Here is a 22,243-nt window from a genome sequence, read left to right on the forward strand (position 1 = left end):
TGGAAGCAGAGGTTGTCATTTATCTTTTCTGTAGGTGCTATGCTATCATGAAAAGATCTCTCAGTGGTAAGTGGTAAATCAAAGTTTGTTGAATGAATTTCAGCAAAGATTTCTTAAATTGTATTTCTCCATCATTTTACTCTCATACAGAGGAGGAGAAAGCATACATTTGGACTTTCGGCTTAGACCACTGAAGTAAACAAATACAAAGGATCATATTGACATTGAAAATGGTGGTGGTTACATTGTGAACAATAAATGTTTTTATTTACTACAAAAAAATTAGAATAGTCTTAAACCATGAGGGAGGTGATTCAAGGAGGTGCTGTGATGAAAAAGAAGCAATCATTGTGAGCAATAAATAAATGCTTGAAACTTACGAGCTAATCAACAAAAATGTATGAAGTATCATAAAGGAGGACTTTCCTATACTGGCTTGAATTGACACAGTCTTGAGGGAAGTTTTCTACCCTATCTCATGTAAAACATTTATGTCAGTAAGCGTTCCAGACACAGAGGGAGAAAGAGAAAATGCAAATCCTCATGTAAACATGTCTTGTTGTTGTTGTTTTATTTTGTTTTTAAACAAAACAACTAGATAAGAAGAAAGACAACAATAATGACGTTATCCACTTCATTTTAAGACACATTGTGCCTATTAGGAATGGTTTCAATTCCCCAAAAATGAGTTATAAAGCTTCCTATGAACTTTATAGCATAAATGGTAAATGTACCATGTATTTTTAAAAATTTATAAATTCTTGGTAATGGAAGGATCAAAATCACATTATCATGCTATCCATAATGAAATGTATAACCCAAAGAAGTGAAGTCCAAATATCTATATTAATTCTGTTTTAAATATTGATTGATTGATTGGTTGATTGGTTGATTGATTCAATGGATTTTTTTGCGGATAAACTATTTTACATGCTACACTCTCTACAGTATAAAGAAAACTCATATGCTATAACCCATTCTTCAAGGATGCAGTCTTACAGAAAAGACTGATATGTGAACTATAGCTTTAAATCAGGGTTACATTTTAAAACTTTAAAATGCTCTAGAGGAATAAAGAAAGTAAAATAACAGAACGAGAGAATAAATATTGAAAAATAACATTTTACAGAAGAGGTGCTATGTGGCCTGACCCTTGAAAGATGTATTAGTATCAATGTGTTCTGGTTATGTATGGCTTGCAAGGAATAATCCAATACTTAGTGAATTAAAATAGTAATAGTTACTTTATCACATCTCACTGTTCTGGAGGTTGCCAGTTTCAGCCGGGCAATATTCTTTAAGTGTCTCTAATGAGTTCATACTCAGTTGGTCGCTGGGGCTGGGGGTACACTGACCTGTTCCTTATTCTGTGAGTGTTGGTGGATGCTGCTTATTGACTGAGACCAGAGCTAAGGCTTTCAGTTAAAGAAAAACACAGACAAAATAAAAAGCAAGACAAAACAAAGAAACATCTGAGGTCTTTTCATGCTGTATGGCTTTCTTCATTTTATGAAGTCAGCATCTCCAGAAAACAAGGCAAATATCTATGGCATTTGTGAGAGCTAATCTCACATGTCACTTAACCTCACTTCCGTTATTTTCCATGGGTTAGCTCAATCACAAAGGACTGCTCAGCTTCAGAGGGAGGGCTTTGTTAGAAGAACATGCGGGATGGAATGTACTGTGTCAAATATGTTTGGGAAAATCTAATTGACCATACCATGTTATATGTTGAATGTATCAATAAACAAAGGGAAGAGGACATTCCTGTCACATTAGTGCATGTCGAAGACATTGTAGTATTTCTCCACCATTCACTCCACCTTACCTCTATTAGCTGGCTGCTGTTCTGGTTCCAGGGGACAGGTACAGTTTAACTGACCTGTGCCAATCCCCAAAACATATTCTCCTGGCCCAAGTGATTGCTTCAGAGTTAAGTACTTGCCCCAATTTGCCAAATCTGGAGGAAGTTCAGGACATTTTTCATGATTAAAGATCACATTTCCTTTTTCTCAAAAATGGATGAAGATTTGTATAATCTAACATCTATCTGAAGCCATCTTAAATCCACAAATGGAACATGCATTAAATAAATTAGAAACTAACACAGGTAGATAGGACAAATGAAAAGAAATTATGGCCTTTCTACATTATTCACTGGAATGAGCAAACCCTGAAGACCACTCTACCTTCAAAGTATGTGAGTTAATAATTTCCATTTTATTTAAGCCAATATAAGTGGTGTTTTCTAGAAAGCCAAGAACACCACAGTGATTTAGACTTAGTGCTCTAGGCAAAATGATACAATTAATTAATCTGTAATAGACAGACAAGAATTGTTCTGATATTTGCTTCAGAAAGATCAGTTTAGAAGCAGTGGAGAACATGCATTGAAAAGAGGCAAAACTGCAGGCCAGTTGTCTGCAGTGACTCATTCCCATGAGAATGGAGTAAGTTACATTTTAGGAGGACTGGGATAGAGAAGACATGTCAAGCAGGAGAGACAGTAAGGAGGTATATTTCTTTCTTAAAAATCCTAAGATTCTGTTGAAAGTGACCAGCCGGCTATGGACTATAGGAAGAAAAGCTGGATTTAGGGGGGAAAAAAATACACGTGCACACACACACACACACACAAACACACACACACACTTCCTGTCAAGTACTTGTATGCAAAAAGAAAAAAAATGTAGTTTTTAACAATTTTAATGTGCATTAAAATTTTCAGTAATGTAATTACTATTGAAACAAAGGGATTTTTTTTTCGTTTCCTAAGGGTTTTAACTCATTAAAAAAATTGCTTCTAGTATTGAATCTTCAACACAGTATGCCTGCATTATCTTTTGTTTTATAGCTGTCGCTTTGGTGGTCATTCACCAAGAGTGGTGCTCAACCTTTGTGCAAAGAAGGCATTTTTTTCCCCCAATCTCTGATTATATTTTCCTTTGTTTATTTAAATATTTTCACTTTAATAGCTATCCTGCTGTGGGTGATTTCTATGAGTAGACTGACTTGAGTTCAGGAGAGGACAAAACATAGGGAAGGATATGACACAGAAAGTTATTTTCTTTTAATTCAAACAGATGTATTGATTTTACTTTGGGTTTTAACACATTTTATAAAAACATTAGTGGAATTTAGGACAGATGGCTTCTGTTCTTCTTTCTCATACCTTTTATCTTCACACTTAGCCACGTCATCATTTTTTACATGTTGCAGGAGAACGAAGGTGGACAACATAATCAATAGAATATCTCCCATGCTTCTTCTCAGACATAGGCATGATTTAGCTAGTGTTCTCTACATAAGAATATTTATAAATATAAATAAATTTTCCAAAGGCTTCCAATTGCTGAGGAGAGGCCAGAGGTCTTAGGCAATTTTTTCCTGGGGCATGCACTGGGGAAGATTATGTTGCCCTCCCAGGCGTTTAAACAATTTCCTGACTGGTAAACTGTAATCCTGGATAAAGTGTGCTTAGAGATTAGCAGCATGGGTTTGCTGTTATTGCTGTTGTTATTTTCCCTGCTGGGTAGAAACTAAATATCGTCTTCCCAGGTGACAAACAGGTCCCAGGCCTGCAATGTGCACTAAGTCTCCTAGATGTAGCTTCCAAATTTTATGGAAAAATTTGGCACAAGTTAAAACATTGTGAAAAATTGAATAACCTTATCTACCTGAATAAAATGGATTAAGAGGCTCTGCTGTGATTATACTTTAGCTGCATGCATCTCTTCTTACTCAAGCAGTTTCTAAAACATTTTCCTAAAGTGCCATCTGAGAATTAAACTAGTCCTGGAATACAGACATTGTCATCTTTTTCTCCTAATATGAGGACACCAGAACAACAACAACAACAACAACAACAAATAAAAGAAAGGGGAAAAAAAAAAGGAATTTATAACCACCAACAAGGATTAGATATGCTACTTTTGGGATTGATGCAAAACTTACAATACAGAGATATCATAGATCCAAAGTGGTACGTCTGTAAAGAACAACTTCAACTTCACTTCTTTTTCTCCTTGAAACATCAAGAGGTAATAATGACTAAGAAGTAAGAAACTGAAATCTTGTCCCTCAACATTTCTAGATGTTACTGTTTTTTCATTTTTTAAAAATGTTATTGTTTTGATTAAACTTGATGTTAGTTATCTCAAAGAGCAATCATACACTGCTTTGTTTGTTTGTTTTCTAGATGTATTTTAACAAACCACCGTTTGCAGTCTGTGTTCACTATTTTCTCCAATCATGGCAAATTTGTAAAACCAGTTGTCTTCCTTTTCAATTATTCCCTTAAAGAGGATTTTATTTTCCTGTGGATACTAGCTGGCATTCTACTGAATGGGCATGAAGATGATTTGGTCCCTCATATGGCTTTTTAAGCAAGCCAAGCCTCACTGCTACCATTTGTTATTAAGTCTACTCAGCAGACCAAAGGGTTTGCTTCCCCAGACCCTGTTCTAAGAAAACATAACCCTCAGGTATCTTTGCACAGCCTTGGAAGAAAACTGCATAGAATTAGACATCCTACAGTTGATAATTGTACATCCTACAATTCCCCCCATGGTTTGAGGAAGCACCTTTGTTAAACTAATTAAGGTGGTACTGGTGGTGGGAGAGGACAAGAAACCAACCAAGAAGAGAACCCTGAAATCTAATCTGGTTCTTTGTCCCCAGGGAGAAATCCCATTGAAGTTTGGAGGACTGAAGATCAAAGTCCCCATCTTAGTTGAAGCATGTTTTGAAAATGCTTTCTTTAGAAATCCTGTATTAAATAAGAGAATTTCTTCACAGTAAGGAATAACTGAAAGTAAAAGTAGTTAAGTAATTTATTGAAGACACTAGAAGGCAATATTGTAGGTTTTCTCTGGTGAATCTGTCTGAATTAATGAATTAATTTAGGATTCCATCAAGGCCTTTGATGGAGAAAGTTTAGTTAACTACATTTTCAGTTCAATCACAATAGGCAAAACTTTTCGTATTTTCTGTATTTCTGTATTTCTTTACGTCACATTTCCTACTAACTTTTCACTGCCCTAATAGGCATCCTTCCTTTTGGGTTGTTTTGCTCATATTTATTTCAAATCACAATCAATGATATTGATCTATCTATCTCATTCAGTATATATTTTTTCTTTTTCATTCAGCATTGTTTTTGTTTTGTTTTGTTTGTTTATTGAAGAATAATTGACATACAATACCGCATTAGTTTCAGGTGCACAACATAGTGATTCAACATTATATAAATGACAAAATGGTCATCACAATAAATATGGTTACCATCTGTGTATTCCTGCTATCTTTTAAATTATACCCATGGTGTTGACTGTACCTTGAGTTTCATGATTCAAACAACTACATGGTACGACTTGATGGAAACCCACGTTACTACCTGTGCTTCACCACCATAAGCAAACATTACAAATATCTTTGTGTATTTATAGTTTATGAATCTATGTATTTCTCCAGAACATTATTCAAAAGTAAGGTTACTATAGTATACACACCCACACACACACAAATATTTCCAGTTGCTCTCTTTAGTGACTATACCTGCCTGTATCCTTTCTCTGTTAAATATATATGTCAAATTAAGAATAAAGGTGTTCAGTAATAATGAAATTGATAAGGGTTTAAATAAAATATTAAATTATATATTAGGTTAAATATCTTCATTTATAAACTACTTTCTGGCTTAAGGATGTCATCACGTGGTAGCATACTAATGTTGAAGTCCAAGTGACACATAATCAATATACATTCGATATATATGTTTGATAGAATACACACACATATTCATATCAAATGCAAGAAAAATCAGAAAAAATATAAATCTATATGAAATTTGATGGCAAGAACTATAATGTGTTTCCATCAAATTTCAAGGATATGTGTGTCTGTTTGTGTGCATGTGCATATTTATTTTGTTTTAAATTTATATATGCATATAGTTTTTAAGGTGGTTGCTTCCATTAAATTTCATTGATAAAATATGACATATTTCTTCTGACCTAACAACCATTTGAAATAAGTATTTAGCTTTTTTTTTAAGTATTTAGCTTTTATGCTGAAAGTAAAACTAATATTTCTGTGAATTAATTGGAATATTATTAATAATATTTGCCAGGGTGATAAGATGCCATATGCCACCACCATTTGGATACAGCTCAATAGAAACACAAGTGGGAAATAATATGGTGTACTACGGTTAGGAATTGCAAGTATGTATTATATTCAGTGGGAAAGTGATAGAAAATTAATAGCACTTTGAAAAATGAGGATATTTGATTAACAAAAATATCTTCTTTCTATCAATCATTCTTTGAATTATTCAGGTAAAAGTAAGCAAAATTTATTTCTATGGCAATTCTATTTTAAACTGGCAAGGGTAATATGAAAAACAGAAAATAACTCAACTCCCACGTTTATTAATTTTTCTTTGGTAGTTTAACTTGCTGGGTTTGCAAAATGTTGAGGCTGAGTGTTATATATCAACTTAAGAATGCTCCCTGGGTTCCTTTCTAGTGCATTTATAGTGCCAAAGATAGACTGATCAAATGCATAAACCAATAAAGTTATTTTAAAATAAAATCATTAATCCAGAGTTGGGATGTGATAAACTTCCAGACAGAAAGAGGAGGAATTACTCCATTATATGTTTTTAAAAGATGATTTATGGAATAATTCAAATGATAGAGAAGTATGAATAAATATTTAAATAAAAAAGAAGTACTTCCTAATCTTAATTTTCTAAGGGCTTTTTAAATGTCAAAAAATAATTTTTCAGTATAAAAATATCATATGATATAAAATATGGAAGCAGTCAAACATACAAACAAAGTCGCTCATGAAACCACTACACTCACAGAATTACTGCGTCAAGGTGAATGATTATTCCTCTCAAGTTTTCCCTTCTCATAGAGTTATCACAGGATATAAAATTCTGTGTAATTTTTGCTTCATGAGAACTTATATATATTTTTTCCCATGTTGCCATGTAGTCTATTACTTTCAGTTTTAATGTATGCAATCCCAAGCTAACACAGGTATACTAAAATCCACTGAGTTAGTTCTTTACTGTTGGAAATTTGGATTTTTTCCTACATAATGCAATTACAGATAATATAGTTTAAAACATCTTTATTTAAATTGTGTTATTTTCCCTATCATTTAATAGAAATTATTATTAAATTTGAATTATTGGACAAAATAGTTCTCTTAGTCCATTTCAGACTGCTCTAGCAACAGAAACTTATTTCTTACCCTTGTGGAGTCTGGGAAGTCCAAGATCAAGGCACTGACAGATTCAAGGTCTGGAGAAGGCTCAATGCCTGGTTTATAGACAGTTGTCTTCTCCTCTTCTAGAGGTAATCTTACATAGCAGAAAAGATAAGGGAACTCTGAGCAATCTCTTTTGTAAGGCACTAATCACAATGATGAGGGCTCTATCCTTTACCTAATCACCTCCTAATACCATCACTTTGGGAATTAGGTTTTAATACATGAATTTTGAGAGGATACATTTAGTCTAAATAGTACATATGATTTAAGCTTTAAGGTTGTATTGCCAATATATTTTCCAAAATCTTATTCATGTTTATAATGTCAATAGAAATATGTAAGTAAGGTATGTTTCATTACTACAAAATTGGATATTTGATTTAAAAGCGACAAAACTTCACTTGAACATTCTTACTTTACCAACTGAATATTTCTTATCAATTATATTAAATTTATTTTAACAGTTATTTAATAATGTCTTTTATTACTCTGCTCTTGTTTTTTTTATTATTTTCTATTTGGAAAGTAAATTACTCTCACCTATTGCAATTAATTGCTAATTATTTTAAAATAATTCATGTATCAGTCTTTTATATTTCATTGCTCAGCTATGATCTTTTTATCCTGAAAACACATTCATGCCCATGTTTTTAATATTTAAAATATAATTGTGATTTTTTCATAAGAAACATTTTTACAATAATATTCACCCTATGTAAATAGAGAGTATATTATTATCTATAACTTTTCACCAATAATGTCTTTGTTGCCAATGTGACATCTAGATCAGGCGAACAGGAGCATATACGATTTGGAGTAAAAACTTTTACATTTTCTTTCAGCTGGAAAAAAAGGTTTAAAAATTATGTGGTTTCTAATAATATAAAATTTCATGAATATGATTGAAAAGTCCGGGTGAAAATGCCCTTTTCACCAGTAACTGTATATGCAACTATGTCTTATTTTTTCCCCTTGCTCACATCAAATTGTTTTAAAGAGGACCAACCAGCACAATGAAGGGAGAAAGGTGAGTACAGTGAGCTGCAAACAGCTTTGAAGGTGCAGAAAATGCTTGAATAATCTGATCAAAATTTGTTGATCATGCAGACTCTTAAAATATTTTTTGTTCAAAATTTTGGGATTTTTTTGAAGCATAGTTGACATATGTATAGTTTCAGATGTACAATATGATGTTTCAACAATTCTCTACATTACACTGCTCACCATAATAAATGTGGTTCCCATCTGTCACCATCCTTGGTATTATAATATTATTGACTATATTCTCTATGTTGAATTTTTTATCCCTGTGACTGTATGTTGGTACTTCTTAATCCCCTTCACTCATTTCATCCACTCTCCCAGCTCCTCCCTGCCCACCTCCTTTTTGGTAACCACCAGTTTTATTTCAACATTTGTGAGTCTATTTCTGTTTTTGTTAGTTAATTTCTTTTGCTTTTCAGGTTCCTCATGTAAGTGAGATCATGTGGTAATTGTCTTTCACTGAAAAATGAGAGGTCGATCCAGGCCGTGGCAATGGCAAGATATTCTTTTTCGTGGCTGAATAATATTCCATTGCATATACACACCACATCTTCTTTATCCAAGCATCTATCCATAGACACTCAGGTTGTTTCCTTATCTTGGCTATTATAAATAGTGCTGCAATAAACATAGAGGTACATATACCTTTCTGAATGAATACTTTTGAGTCCTTTGTATAAATATCCAGTAGTGGAATTATATCTTACAGTATTTCTATTTTTAACTTTTTGAGGAAACTCCATATGTTTTCCACAGTAGCTGCACCAATTTGCATTCCCACCAACAGTGCATGAGTCTTCCTTTTTCTCTACATCCTCACCAACACTTGTTGTTTTTGTCTTTTTTGGTTTTAGCCATTCTGACAGATGTAAAGCAGTATCTCATTGTGATTTGATTTGCATTTCTCTGATAAATAAGTGAGTTGAGAATCTTTTCATGTGTCTGATAGCCATCTGTATGTCTTATTTGGAAAAATACCTATCCAGGTCCTATGCCCATTTTTAAATTGGATTATCTGGGGGAATTTTGGTTAATTCAGTTGTCATCTATCCAACAAGTATGTATTGCATACCTACTATATGTCAGGTACATCAAAGACAAAAGCAAATTATAACCATCATGGAGTTTACCTCTTAATACAATAGATATAAAATAAACTAATGATATCAGATAGTAACAGATAGTAGAAAGTGAAGATGGTATGTGTATGGGAAGGAGATTCAGAGAACAATTTTATATAGTATGTTTATTGAAGTCTTATTAAAGAGATGACATTTTAGCTATATTTTAAAGTCCTATAATTTAAGATATTATGTAAATAATTATGGCTTTTCAAAAAATAACCTAAACTCAAGCACATTCAATGAGGAGAAAGAAAGGACAGGCAAGTATTGCTGAGTACAACACGGGAGGAAATTTAAAATAAAAAACACTAAGTGAAAGAGGAGAAGGTATGTAATACATGTGTCTAGAAGTTACACTAAGCATTTATTTGATTGCTGTCTCATTCAGTTGTGCAGATGATGACGTTTCTATCCTGCATGTTGCTAAAAGGTGAGGCATCTGGGTGGCTCAGTGGGTTGTGTCTGCCTTCGGCTTGGGTCATGATCCCAGAGTCCTGGCTCTCTGTTCAGCAGAGAGGCTGCTTCTCCTACTCCCTCTGCCAGTCGTTCCCCTTGCTTGTTCTCTCTCTCTCTCTCTCTCTCTCTGTCAAATAAATAAATAAAATCTTAAAAAAATAATGCTGGAGGGTACCATCCATAATGCAGGGGCTGGGGTCTTGGTCTTAGATAACCTATGCCAGAGCCTTTTCAGAGTATATGTGGGAGTACAAGGTATAGGTAATGAATTTTACTTTGGGTTGTTTCTGAATAGTAGAAGAGAAAGAAGGTATGCAAACTGGGGTCATTTACTTCCCTTTCATACAGAAGACTATACTGGAAAGTGTGAAGTCCCTCCACTTACCACTCCAGACTTATAATGATATCTGCATGTATCCATTCTGGTACTTTTGAATGTCATTGTTTCAATAGTATGGAAAGAATCATCTCCATGGGGTGTTTCCAAGCACTTATGGCCTGGTTCCTTCCAGATGCTGTTTGACTCCATTATCACTTTCTGCTACATTGTAAGCCGCTGCCTTTCTTTCACATGTTTGAAACAAATTTTTAAAATTAAAAAAAAAAAAAAAAAAAAACTTATAAGTATGTTCTAGTCTTGTTCACTTTATTTTTATTTCTTTTTTATTTTAGCTTTTTAAAACCTTTTTAAAAAATTTATTTATTTATTTGACACAAAGAGAGAGAGAGAGCACACAAACAGCAGGAGCAGGCAGAGGGAGAGAGAGAAGGAGAAGAAAACTACTTGACAAGCAAGGAGCTACATGCGGGCTTCATCCCAGAATCCTGGAAACATGACCTGATCCAAAGAAAGGTGTTTAACGGACAGAGCCACCCAGGCACCCCAAGTCTTGTTCATTTTATATAACCCCTCAAATCCTGTCTGAATAATTCGCTTCACTGTGCCTTTTTTTTTTTTTTTTTTTTTTTTTTTTGCCTCTTTAAACATTTTCCTGAAAAGAATAGGATAAACTCCCATTTTTGGTTTCCTGTCTGCTAATATTTTTCTAATATTTCTAATGTTTCTACTTTGCTTTCCAGACTGTCCTTCTACCAGTATTAAATTTTAGTAACACAGCATTAGGTGCCTGTTTCCTTGACCTTAAACTACTTGAGGAATAAATTTTACTCAATTTACCAAGCCCACGAGTGAGCCTAAAATAGGCATATAACAGGAGTTCCATAAATATTTGATGAATGATAGATTGTTCGAATGAATGAATGAAAAAATGCTAATTCACTAGATGGCAGCTATACAATCTAATCACGATACAATTCAACCCAACAAATGTGAACCTACCATCTATGGGGCACTCCAATACGACTTGGTAGTGCAAAAGCAAATCAAAAGCCTTAGAGTGGCTTTTGTCATTAGTTTAGCAGAAGAATTTAAAATGGTGATATAAATCACAAATGCAACATAAGTTGCTATAAAGATGAATACAGAGAATTACTTAACACTGTAAAGATTAATATATTTAACAGAAATGGACAAAAATACCATGCAGATTAAGTGATATTTGAAAAAATAGTCTTAGTGATGTAGGTGTTCTCCAGGTAAACTAACACAAAAACCATTCCGGTAGAGAAAAGGGCATGTAAAAAGAATGTTGAATAAAACATGTTACATAGTGAGTAGAGGCAAGTGAAGTATGGAGGTGGTGGCACAAAGTAAAGAGGCTTTAGCTTGAGATGATTCTAGAAATAAATTCTTAATATGAATTATTTATTATATAATGGGTTTTATTAGAAGTGACTTGGTCACAGCTATATGTATGTATATATTTATGTGTGTATATGTATTTTAAAGAGATTATTCTGAAAGCAAATGGAGAAAGGATTGGGAATTAGAGAAAGTGAGGAATTATTAAAATTCACCATTTTTCAGGCATTCTGGTAAAATTTTCCAACTTATTCTACTTTTCATCACTCTTCCAACTTATTACTCTATTCTACTTTTCATCACTATAGCACTTATAATTAACACAGTCTTACAGAGTAGTCTGTAATGGAATAATCTAGAGGATATAGAAAATAATTACCAAATATGCACTGGATCTTGGATTTGAACTCTGTTATTACTGCATCTAAACTATGTGTTTTAAATAATCCACTATATTACCTCTCATAAGAAAAATCATAGCCATTTAAAGAATATCTGTCACGAAATTTATTCTATGCTAGATTTTAAAATATATTCTCACATTCAGTCTTCATGAAATTATTAAATTAAAACTATTTTTATTCCTATTTTGTGGATGAGCAAACTGAGATTTGAGGGTTGGCTAACACGTGTAGGTCTCTATAAATGGTCAGTTATAAGGAACAAAAGTTGTCTGGCTTCTAATTCCAATATTTATTCTACTCTAAGACATCATATTAAATCACAATAACTGCCATAACTAAATTGGAAGTAGAGGTCTAGAAAAAGTAGAGGTCTAGTCTAAAGTTACAGAACTGTTCATTTATTGTGGCAAAATTAGACTGCTCTTTGAGTGAATATTAGAAAACAGGTGGGAAATAAGAGCAAGGGTGGAGCCAGTGATATGTCAGAGGTGTTTATGAAAAATGAATTCAAAGCAAAGTGACTATATTATATATCATCATATTTGATTTGTGTTGTTGAAATTATCGTTTTAAAACATTGTATAAAACATCATACCAATTTGTTACAACTTTTTTCAAAGAGGAAAAAAAACCCCTTCTGGCAGTTGGAGAGCATTTCTCACTGAGTTACTGTTTTGCAGCAAGATAGATACAAATATACACTCATGATCAATCCATTTAACTATTGAAACAGAAATCATTCTGCACAACTGATTACATTTTCTGAAATTAAAAAAAAATGTAAAATGGATTAAAACTATTTTTAAAACTCATCTGACTTCTGGCTGAGTGGCATTTCTCATAACATTAGTCAAAATTTGGATGTTTATATGCCTGTTTAGCAAGAATAAGAGTTTGGCTTATTATGGATATAATTCTTATTTGCACTATTACCTAATTGATAAATAAAATTTTCCTTTATGAATTGTATCAGAGACAACATCATTGTTTAAACTGTTAAATGCATATAATTTTATATATTTTAAAACCTGATTAAATAAATTTTAATTAATTAAATTAAAATTTTATATATTTTAAAACTTGATTAACCACAATTAGTGGAGGTTAACTTAATAATTATAGAGTATCATTTGTAAATGTCAAATATGAAATACAAAAATTATCAAATTTTAATGAGTAAAATCAAATTTTCACATGAACAATACAGTGAATTTATAAAATTATTTGGTTGAAACATACGTTTATTTATTTATTTATTTATTAAAGATTTTATTTATTTATTTGACAGAGAGAGAGATCACAAGTAGGCAGAGAGGCAGGCAGAGAGAGACTCCCCGGAGCAGAGAGCCTGATGTGGGACTCGATCCCAGGACTCGGAGATCACAACCCCAGCTGAAGGCAGAGGCCCAACCTACTGAACCACCCCGGTGCCCTTGATTGAAACATTTATAAGAAATTTATCTATCTATCTATCTATCTATCTACCATTCTATATAAAATGCCTCAGGAACAAAGTAAATCAGAAGGCAGTAGGTGGGAGTGGGACCATAGAGTGATAACTTTGGATTAAATTAAATGTCAGAGGTCGCTCTACTCTATTGTGTCTTCTTTTATGAATATAGACACAAAATTCCTCAACAAAACACTAGCAAACAGAATCCAGAAAAATACAAAAAGATTTATACACCAGGACGGATAGGGGTTTATATTAGGAATGTGAAGTTAGATTAACATCTGAAAATCAATGAATGTAATACAGCATAATAATAGAATAAAGGACAAAAACCACATGATTATCTTAACAGACAGAGAATATAATCATTTAACAAAACCCAAACCCTGTGATGATAAAATGACTCAATGTAACTTGGAATATGAAAGTTTCTCAATCCGATAAAGAGCCTCTGAAAAATGCACAGGTAACAAAACCCCTTGATGAAAGACTGAATTCTCCCTCACTAAGTTCATAATGAAGACAAGGATGTCCAATACCATAATCTTTTCAAAATTATACTAGGGGTAATCTGAAGTTTTCAAGATTGTACATTACTTTACAAGCTAACCGTGAATGTTACCACTTTGATACCCTTTCTATTGTCCTGTATCCCTCATCAAGATTATGCAGGTGTATCTTCTGTGATATATTTAGCAGATGTGGTGTTTATTGCATGTGCTTCATTTATTTTACAAAATAATGGTATTAAAATTTTGTTTTCTCCCACATGTCATTATAAGTTCTTTGACAGAAAAGACTACAGATCAATCACATTTGTTTCTTGGTAACTAGCACAGTGCCTGTTACCAAAAAACTAGTAGGAGGAACATAATGGTGAAGTATCCAAACTCAGTTGGAATAAACCCTCAACAGGAATTACAGAAAAAGTACAGCTGAAAATGAATCAGACTGTGGTTAAATACATTCTAAGGCATTTTCTAAATCCAAGAATCAAAGTGATAATTGTGAACTTAGCATACATTATTTTTCAAATAATTATCACATTGTAATTATATTCATATAGATTGTGGAGTTATAATGATTAATACTAAAAACACAAATAGTGCTATGAGCATATGATTCTGTAATAAAAATTATTTTTATATTTATTTATTTTATTTTATTTTAAAAATATTATTCATTTATTTATTTATTTGACAGAAAGAGATCACAAGTGGGCAGGAGGGCAGGCAGAGAGAGAGGAGGGAAGCAGACTCCCTGCTGAGCAGAGAGCCTAATGCTGGGCTCCATCCCAGGACCCTGGGATCATGACCCCAGCCGAAGGCAAAGGCTTTAATCCACTGAGCCACCCAGGTGCCCCTGGAATTTATTTTTAATAAAATTGCATATGGAAGAATGACATGTATATAGAAGAAAAAAAAAAAAACACATGAAATGTGCATCTTGATGAGTGCAAATGAGTGAACATTACAAAATAATCATTACCCAGACCAAGAAAGAGAAAACTAATATAACTACAGCTGTTTTTCTCTGCTTGCTTTCAAGATTTTCTCTTTGCCTTTGGTCTTCTGCAGTTTTAATATGATATGTCTACATATTGATTTGTTTGTATTTATCCTTCTTGGTATTTTATGGTTTGGGGATCTATGGTTTTGTGTTTCTCATTAACTTCAGAAAATTCTCAACCCTTATAACTTCAAATATTTCTTCTTCTTTTATTCTCTCTTCTTCTGGTAGTTCCATATGTTATAACTTTTATAGATCTCCAGAGTTCTCATATATTCTGTTTCATTTTTTCCCAGGGTTTTTTTTTTTGTTTTGTTTTTTTTTTTTTTTTTTTTGCTTTTCAGTTTGGGAAGTTTTTATTGACTTACTTTAACCTCACTGATCTTCCCTTATGATGGCCAGTCCACTAATTAGTCCAATAAAGGCATTCTTTATTTTCAATACAGTGTTTTCTATTCCTAGGGTTTCTATTGATTCTTTGTAGAGTTTTTATTTCTCTGCTTACCATGCCCATTTATTCTTGCTCACGGTCATCTTTTTCTATTACAGCCCTTAGCACATTATTAATCATATTAGTTTAAATTCCCTGTCTAATCATTCCAAAGTCTGTGCCATATCTGAATCTGGTTCTGATGTTTGATTTATCCTTTCAGACTGCATTTTATGCCTTTTAGCTTCCTTGCAGTATTTTGTAGAAAGCCGAACATAACGTACTGGGTAAAAGGAACTAGGCCTATAATGTGAGGTTTTATGTTTATTTGCCGGGAGTTAGACTGTTTACGGTCTGCACCACTATAGGTGTCAGCGGCGGAAATATCTTCTGTAGTCTTTGTTTTTTGTTTCCCCTGTTGTCTTTGAGTTTCCCTGCAGACTTCTTAAAAAGCATCGGAGCTTTGCAGTTCTTCCAGCACTCATCTCCTGTTATTTTGTAGGAGCCTGATTGATGTAGACATATGGTGTGGGGTTTTTTCTGTTGAGGTAGAGGAAAATCATTTGCTAAACTGCTAGCTCTAAATGTCAGAAGTTGCCTTGATTTCTCCAGTAAAGAATCTGCAACTGGTGCAGCAGGAGCCCTTGTAGTTTCCTATTAATTAAATTACTGTAAACTGTGGTCATTCTTTAAGAACCATTTCTCTTCTGAAGTGGCAGAATGGTCGTGGGTGGACAGGGCCCTGAGATTAGAAGGAACAGCATAGTTTGCTGGTCAGAATATATTGCCCCTTCTGCCACAGCACTTGAGGCAGGATGCTGTGAACAGATACATCTTTCCAAGACAGGGACACTTAATTTTCATTCCATGCTATGCCCAAGATTAGTGTATTTTCCTCAGAATAAACATATTTGAATGTTCAAAACTATTCAGCTTACTTCCTACTGTTTTTCTATTTTTTTTCTATTCATAAATCTAACTGCTTTATAATATACTTGCTATTTACCCATCCTTCTAAAGAATTTTTAAGGTTTTTTTATTTATTCATTTAACAGAAAGGGAGAGTTCAAGCAGGGAGAGCAGCAGGCACAGTGGGAGGGAGAAGCAAGCTCTCTGCTGAGCCAGGAGCCAGATATGGGACTCGATCCCAGGACCCTGGGATCACAACCTGTGCCAAAGGCAGCTGCTTAACGAACTGAGCCACCCAGGCGTCCCACCCATCCTTCTAATAAGACACGAGCTTCCCTTAAAATGTAATTCAAAGTTTGAGATCTTGGGGCATGACATTTGGTGTGACACTTGAATTCAGGGATAGGTTTGGAAGTTATTCTTTATGTGATTAGAAGTAAATATTTATTGCACTAGGGAATAAGTTTAATTAAAAAAATTGGGTTTTGTTACGTCTTACTTGTATTACTTGAACACATATCCTTTCTTCTCTACTTGTCTATTCTTCCTGTAATCAATTAAATAGAATTAATTCTATAAAGTTAATTATATATGTAAAAGAATTATATAAAAAACTTCAGAGAACACACTCACATTACTTTCTATCTACCTTTCTACCTACTCTGCTCATGAATTTATTCTTCTTTCATCTCTTTTCTCCCCCGTCTGCTGCCACCAAACTTAGTTTTTTCAGTAACTTTCTTCTCTTTCATTACTTCTCTTTCACACTTTCATAAAAGTGTTCATGTCCGTTCTTTGTGTCCTGTCATCTTGAACCATTTCCTTGCACAATCTGCATTTCTACTCTAACCATTGTTTCCCTTGGAATGAACAAGGTTGTTATCCAGGTTGTACACACCAGGGGACACGAGTTGGCTCCAGTGTGGTAAACATACATTTTGCTCACTGAAGTCCTTGGTAGACCAGTTCTTAAAGAAATTCAACCTCGCCCTGGATTATGTGCTTAAAAGATAAAATTTATAATGGAGCAATGGTGTTTTCTAGATTATGTTGTTCTGATATTTTTATTGCAGTTTATTCTTTACTGATTTCTTTTTTTTTTTTCTTTTTTAGTTTGGCTAGTGTGCACAGACAAAATCATCCCCCTCTCTTCATAACTAACTCTTAGTTAAGTGGATTTGAAAACAAATATTTTCCTGGAAACTCTAAAAGACTGTCAACTATAAATATTGTGTCTACTTAGTAAAACCTCAAGGCTATTTCTTAACTCAGCACTTTAAACTTCACTTGGGCAATTTCCCTCAGTTCCATAAAATGAAAAACTGAACATTCCACGATTTTGTCCATAGTAGAAAATCCTTGAGTTGTAAGCAGACAATTTCTTTACAGCTCCAGAAATTTAATGACACTTTGAATCAATAAAGATACATGAGAAGGGAAGTTCTAAAAATAGCAAGCCAATAACTCTAAACCAAGATTCTTAAATCACTCCTCAAGGATGGGATTGCTTCAAAACTTGGTACCTTTGTCGAGGGCTTTTTAATAAGAGGGCAAGAGCTTGAATCAACCTCAGAGGTTCATCATTCTGTTGAAAAATAGGGAGATCATCAGTCCCACTGACATACCTTGATCTTGAACTGAAATAATGATTTTTTTTTAATTAAAAGATTTGAATTACTATTCATAGAAACAGACTTCAGCATATATAGGAGCAAAACAGGGATGGCAAGGTTCATCTGAACCGGTTACCTTCACTACCTGCATAATTGCACAGAAAGGAGGTCTAATCCTTATTGACTATTTTGTCACCTAAGTGCTGTGTCTCCTGGTTTTCTACACTAACATTTAAAAGTGTATTATTGTAAACAACAAGACAACAACATTCTATGTGTTTTCTCCTCCTTTGTTTCTATGTTACCCTTTTCACAGAATAAAACTAGCTACAGAAGACCTTTGATTTCAAACCAAAACAAACAAACAAAAAAAGGGTTACCTCCTTAATTAAAACAAAGCATAGCATTTCTATACTTCAAACACACTGGATGATTTCCAGTGTCTCTTTCATTGCATTTGCCACATTTTGTATACTGGATTCTTTAGTACTGAAAGAGAGAAACCCATTAATTTCCCCCTGAATAAATTCACCGAACTATTACACAGATTTGAATGATACCCCCACGCCCCAAGCAGTACAGTAAAATAATACAACTTTTGAAATTGGATTCTAGTCATAGCTTCATTACTAACCAGGTGTGGTCTGTGGTGTTCCACTTAAACTCTCTGTGACTTGTTTACTGATCTGTAAAATAGAGAAAATAATACCAAACTCACAAGGTTACCAGGAGGGGATTAAGTAGAGTAACACATGTCAAGTTCTGCTGTAGAACATGGTGATCAAAAAGATTAATTCCCATCGAACTCAGTGTGAGACAGACAAGCCCATGCATGTGCGCGCACACACACACACACACACACACACACACACACTTTTTCTCTGTTTCTCTCTCACACACACATAATCATAGAACAAGTAAATTCAGGACCTCACCCTTAAACTTTCTTATTCAGTTTAGTGCAGTATGCTTAAGAAACAGAAGCATACTTTGTCAAAAAGAATAAATGTAACTAGTTATAGTGCTCAAAATCAGTTGAGGAGATGTTGGAATACAATGAGTGTCTTACAGGCTACTAACTAATATTCCCTGTGGATACTTGATATTGTAACAGAAAATTCTTGGAATAGCTTCTGGGCTCATATATTTCTTCCTTCTGTGAATACCCAGTGTAGGCTGGGGTGGGTTCCCAAAGTCATAACCATAATATCTGACTTCAGGCCAAATATATTATCTGTTATAGAAATTGAAGTATGGAATCAATTTTTTTTTTTTTTTAAGTAAGCTCCATGCTGGGTGTGGAGCCCAATGGGAGACTCAAACTCACAACTCTGAGATCAAGGCCTGAGCTGACACCAAGAGTCAGATATTTAACCAACTGAGGCACCCAGGAGCCCTGAAATATGGAACTAATTTTAAGATCATGAGTCTTTGATATGTATACTTATATTTATATTTATATATTAGTATTCTAATGCAGATTTTTTCAAATTGCAGGGGGAAGATCCACTCATGTATGATTAAATCAGTTTACTGGTTAAAACCAAAATTATAAAATGAATAAAATGGAATAGAAAATAACGCTCATACATTTAAATAAGGGTGGTTTTCCTGATGATTTGACCTGTTACAAAAATGTATTTATTTATTTTTTAAGATTTTATTTATTTATTTGACAGAGAGAGATCACAAGTAGGCAGAGGCAGGCAGAGAGAGAGGGAGAAGCAGGCTCCCCGATGAGCAGAAAGCCCGATGAGGGATTCGATCCCAGGACCCTGGGATCATGACGTGAGCCGAAGGCAGAGGCTTTAACCCACTGAGCCACCCAGGCGCCCCTGTTATAAATATTTAGATAGGTAAATGATAAATACATAGATACGCACACACGTATATATGTTTACGTATGTGTGTATACTGGGCCGCAGTGTAAAATATATTCCTTCTGTGTCTGAGTCAAAAATTTTAAAACGAATTCTCTTGTAAAAGAGAATCTTAAGAAAGGTTTCCTTAGACCTCAGGAAAAGTTCCTCATTGCACCCATTCTAAGGCTTACTTGTTAAACTTCATGGTGAAGTAGAAATTGTAGTTGCCTTCCCTCTACTTTCATTGTTTTCACTTGGTCTATAAATCTCCGCTCATGCATCCCATGTGCTTTGGAAGAAACTAACCCAAATCTGTGCAATCTCATTCTACAGTTACAGTAATTGCTCTAGGGGCTGGGGATCTGACCTAGTTCATAGCCTAGAGGTGTCTGGATGAAATTTTTTTTTTCTTACTTTTCTTGGAGAGCATCCATGCATGACCTTTTCCTCTCTCTTTTGGAGATGGACAAGGAAATACATAGCCACTGGGTTTTGTCAGTCATCTCTTGAGACTATAAAAAGATGCCAGCCTTTAGCTGATGTTAATACGGAAGGACGACAACAGCTTCAATGTCTGGCAAATGACTGTTTTTTTATCCATAGAATGGTACATGCTTCAAACCTTCTTGTCAAATATATGAAATATGAAAATATAATAAATTCTATTAGCTCTAATTTCCAAGAAAAGGCAGCACTTTGTGATTGCAGGCATTATAAGATATTTTAGCCCTGAGGCTTTTCAGCTAAAAGGCATCTATTTCTTAGACCCTTTGCCCTCATATAAGAGGCATTCAAATGCCTCATCACAGGCCTTAAAACCAATCACCAATTCCTAAGATCATGGAGAAATATTAGCTTCCACAACACTTCTGACTTGGTTTCCATTTTTATTTCTGCCACCTAGGTTTACCTACCTTGGTTTTTGCCCTAAGAATGCGTTAATTACTTAAAAGCGATGCACTACACTCAAAAATATTCATACTCCTAGAATAGCTTTTCCATACAAAGGAGCCAGGACACCAGCAATAGGAGAAGGATTGGCACTGGACGAGGTGTCCTGAGATCTAAGGCACAGGTTTATTCATCTTTACTGCTGCTGGATCCACAGCTTTGCAGTCTTGAACCATCACCAGTATGTGTGGGTATCCTTCAGTATAGGGAAGTCCAAAGGCTGCACATATGGTGGGATGTCTTTTGTTAGCTTATTATATAAGCACACTCCAGTTATATGAGCAGCCTAATCTGCCAAAAACCCTTGGTCTTCACCAAAACCGGGCTCAAAGAAAAAAGTCTAGTCACTGCTATTGATTAATGCTAACTGAGTGGTGTGGGCTGCTCCCAAAACAACTCACCAACCATGGTTATAAACATTATTTATTTTTATTTAATAGATGCCTTAGCTTTTGTCCAAAAGTACTGTAATGCTCCAAGAACTCTTGGACATGAATGTGTGGTCAGTCCGGAGTGGCTAAGAACAACCCCTGTTAGGTAGCCTTGGATATGGATGTATACCTAAAACTTATTTTTAAATTATTTTTTTTCTAACATTTTCATCTGAAATTAGAAAAATAACTTGGGAAAAACAACCCCTTAATATCATTCACATATCACCAATTCTATTGCCTGGATGTCTTTTAGTTTCTCTTTTATAACTGAAGAAATGAAAGCTGAGAAAAGTTTAGTTATTTGTTCAAGATCTTACTGTGATAATGAGACCTCATTATTGAATTATTTAACATTGTGATTGAACACTGCCGTGTGAGATAACACGGCTGGATCTGTAGTAACAAGGTGTACTCATTTAGTCTGTGGGTTTGTAATGTGGATAGTTCGGATGAGAAAACTGTGTTTTTTTCTGTACTTCTTGGATTCAAGAGAAATATGGTGTCATAATCACCTAACCTATCCTACTGGTACCATGGAGGTCTTTGATTCAATAGTATCTTTAACAAGAGATTACGGGATACCTAAAATCATGCCTTGTGAATATAACAACTCAAAAATATGTATTGAACTTAATTTTCATTGGCTAAAACAATAAATGGAAACAGAAGAGTCCATCTCAATCATGTTTCTTTGAAAGAACACTTTAAGAAAAGCTGCAAAAGAAAACCTAGAGGATTTATATTTTTATTTTTCCTAGATAGTCAAGATTTGGTTCTGTGTTAGAAAAAAATGCATTGTCTTGAGTTGCCACAATGTGGCAGATGTAATGTATGCAAATGCATAAGCAAATGTACAATATTTACTACTAATTGTGAGGCTGCCCCAAATGGCTAATTTCCTCAATGCTAGTGGAGATAGTTATGTATAGTTAAATCAATGGTAGCTGTAGTAAAATCACAAATACAACAAATAAAATAAAATTTGAAAGTACAGAATCCAATAGTTACTGAAATATTCTTATCAAAGACTATACCCTACAAAAATGTAATACATCTGAAGGGAACCAT

The sequence above is a fragment of the Enhydra lutris genome, unplaced genomic scaffold, assembly GCF_002288905.1.
Source record: "Enhydra lutris kenyoni isolate GAN:26980312 unplaced genomic scaffold, ASM228890v2 scaffoldscaffold15, whole genome shotgun sequence".
NCBI lineage: Eukaryota > Metazoa > Chordata > Mammalia > Carnivora > Mustelidae > Enhydra > Enhydra lutris.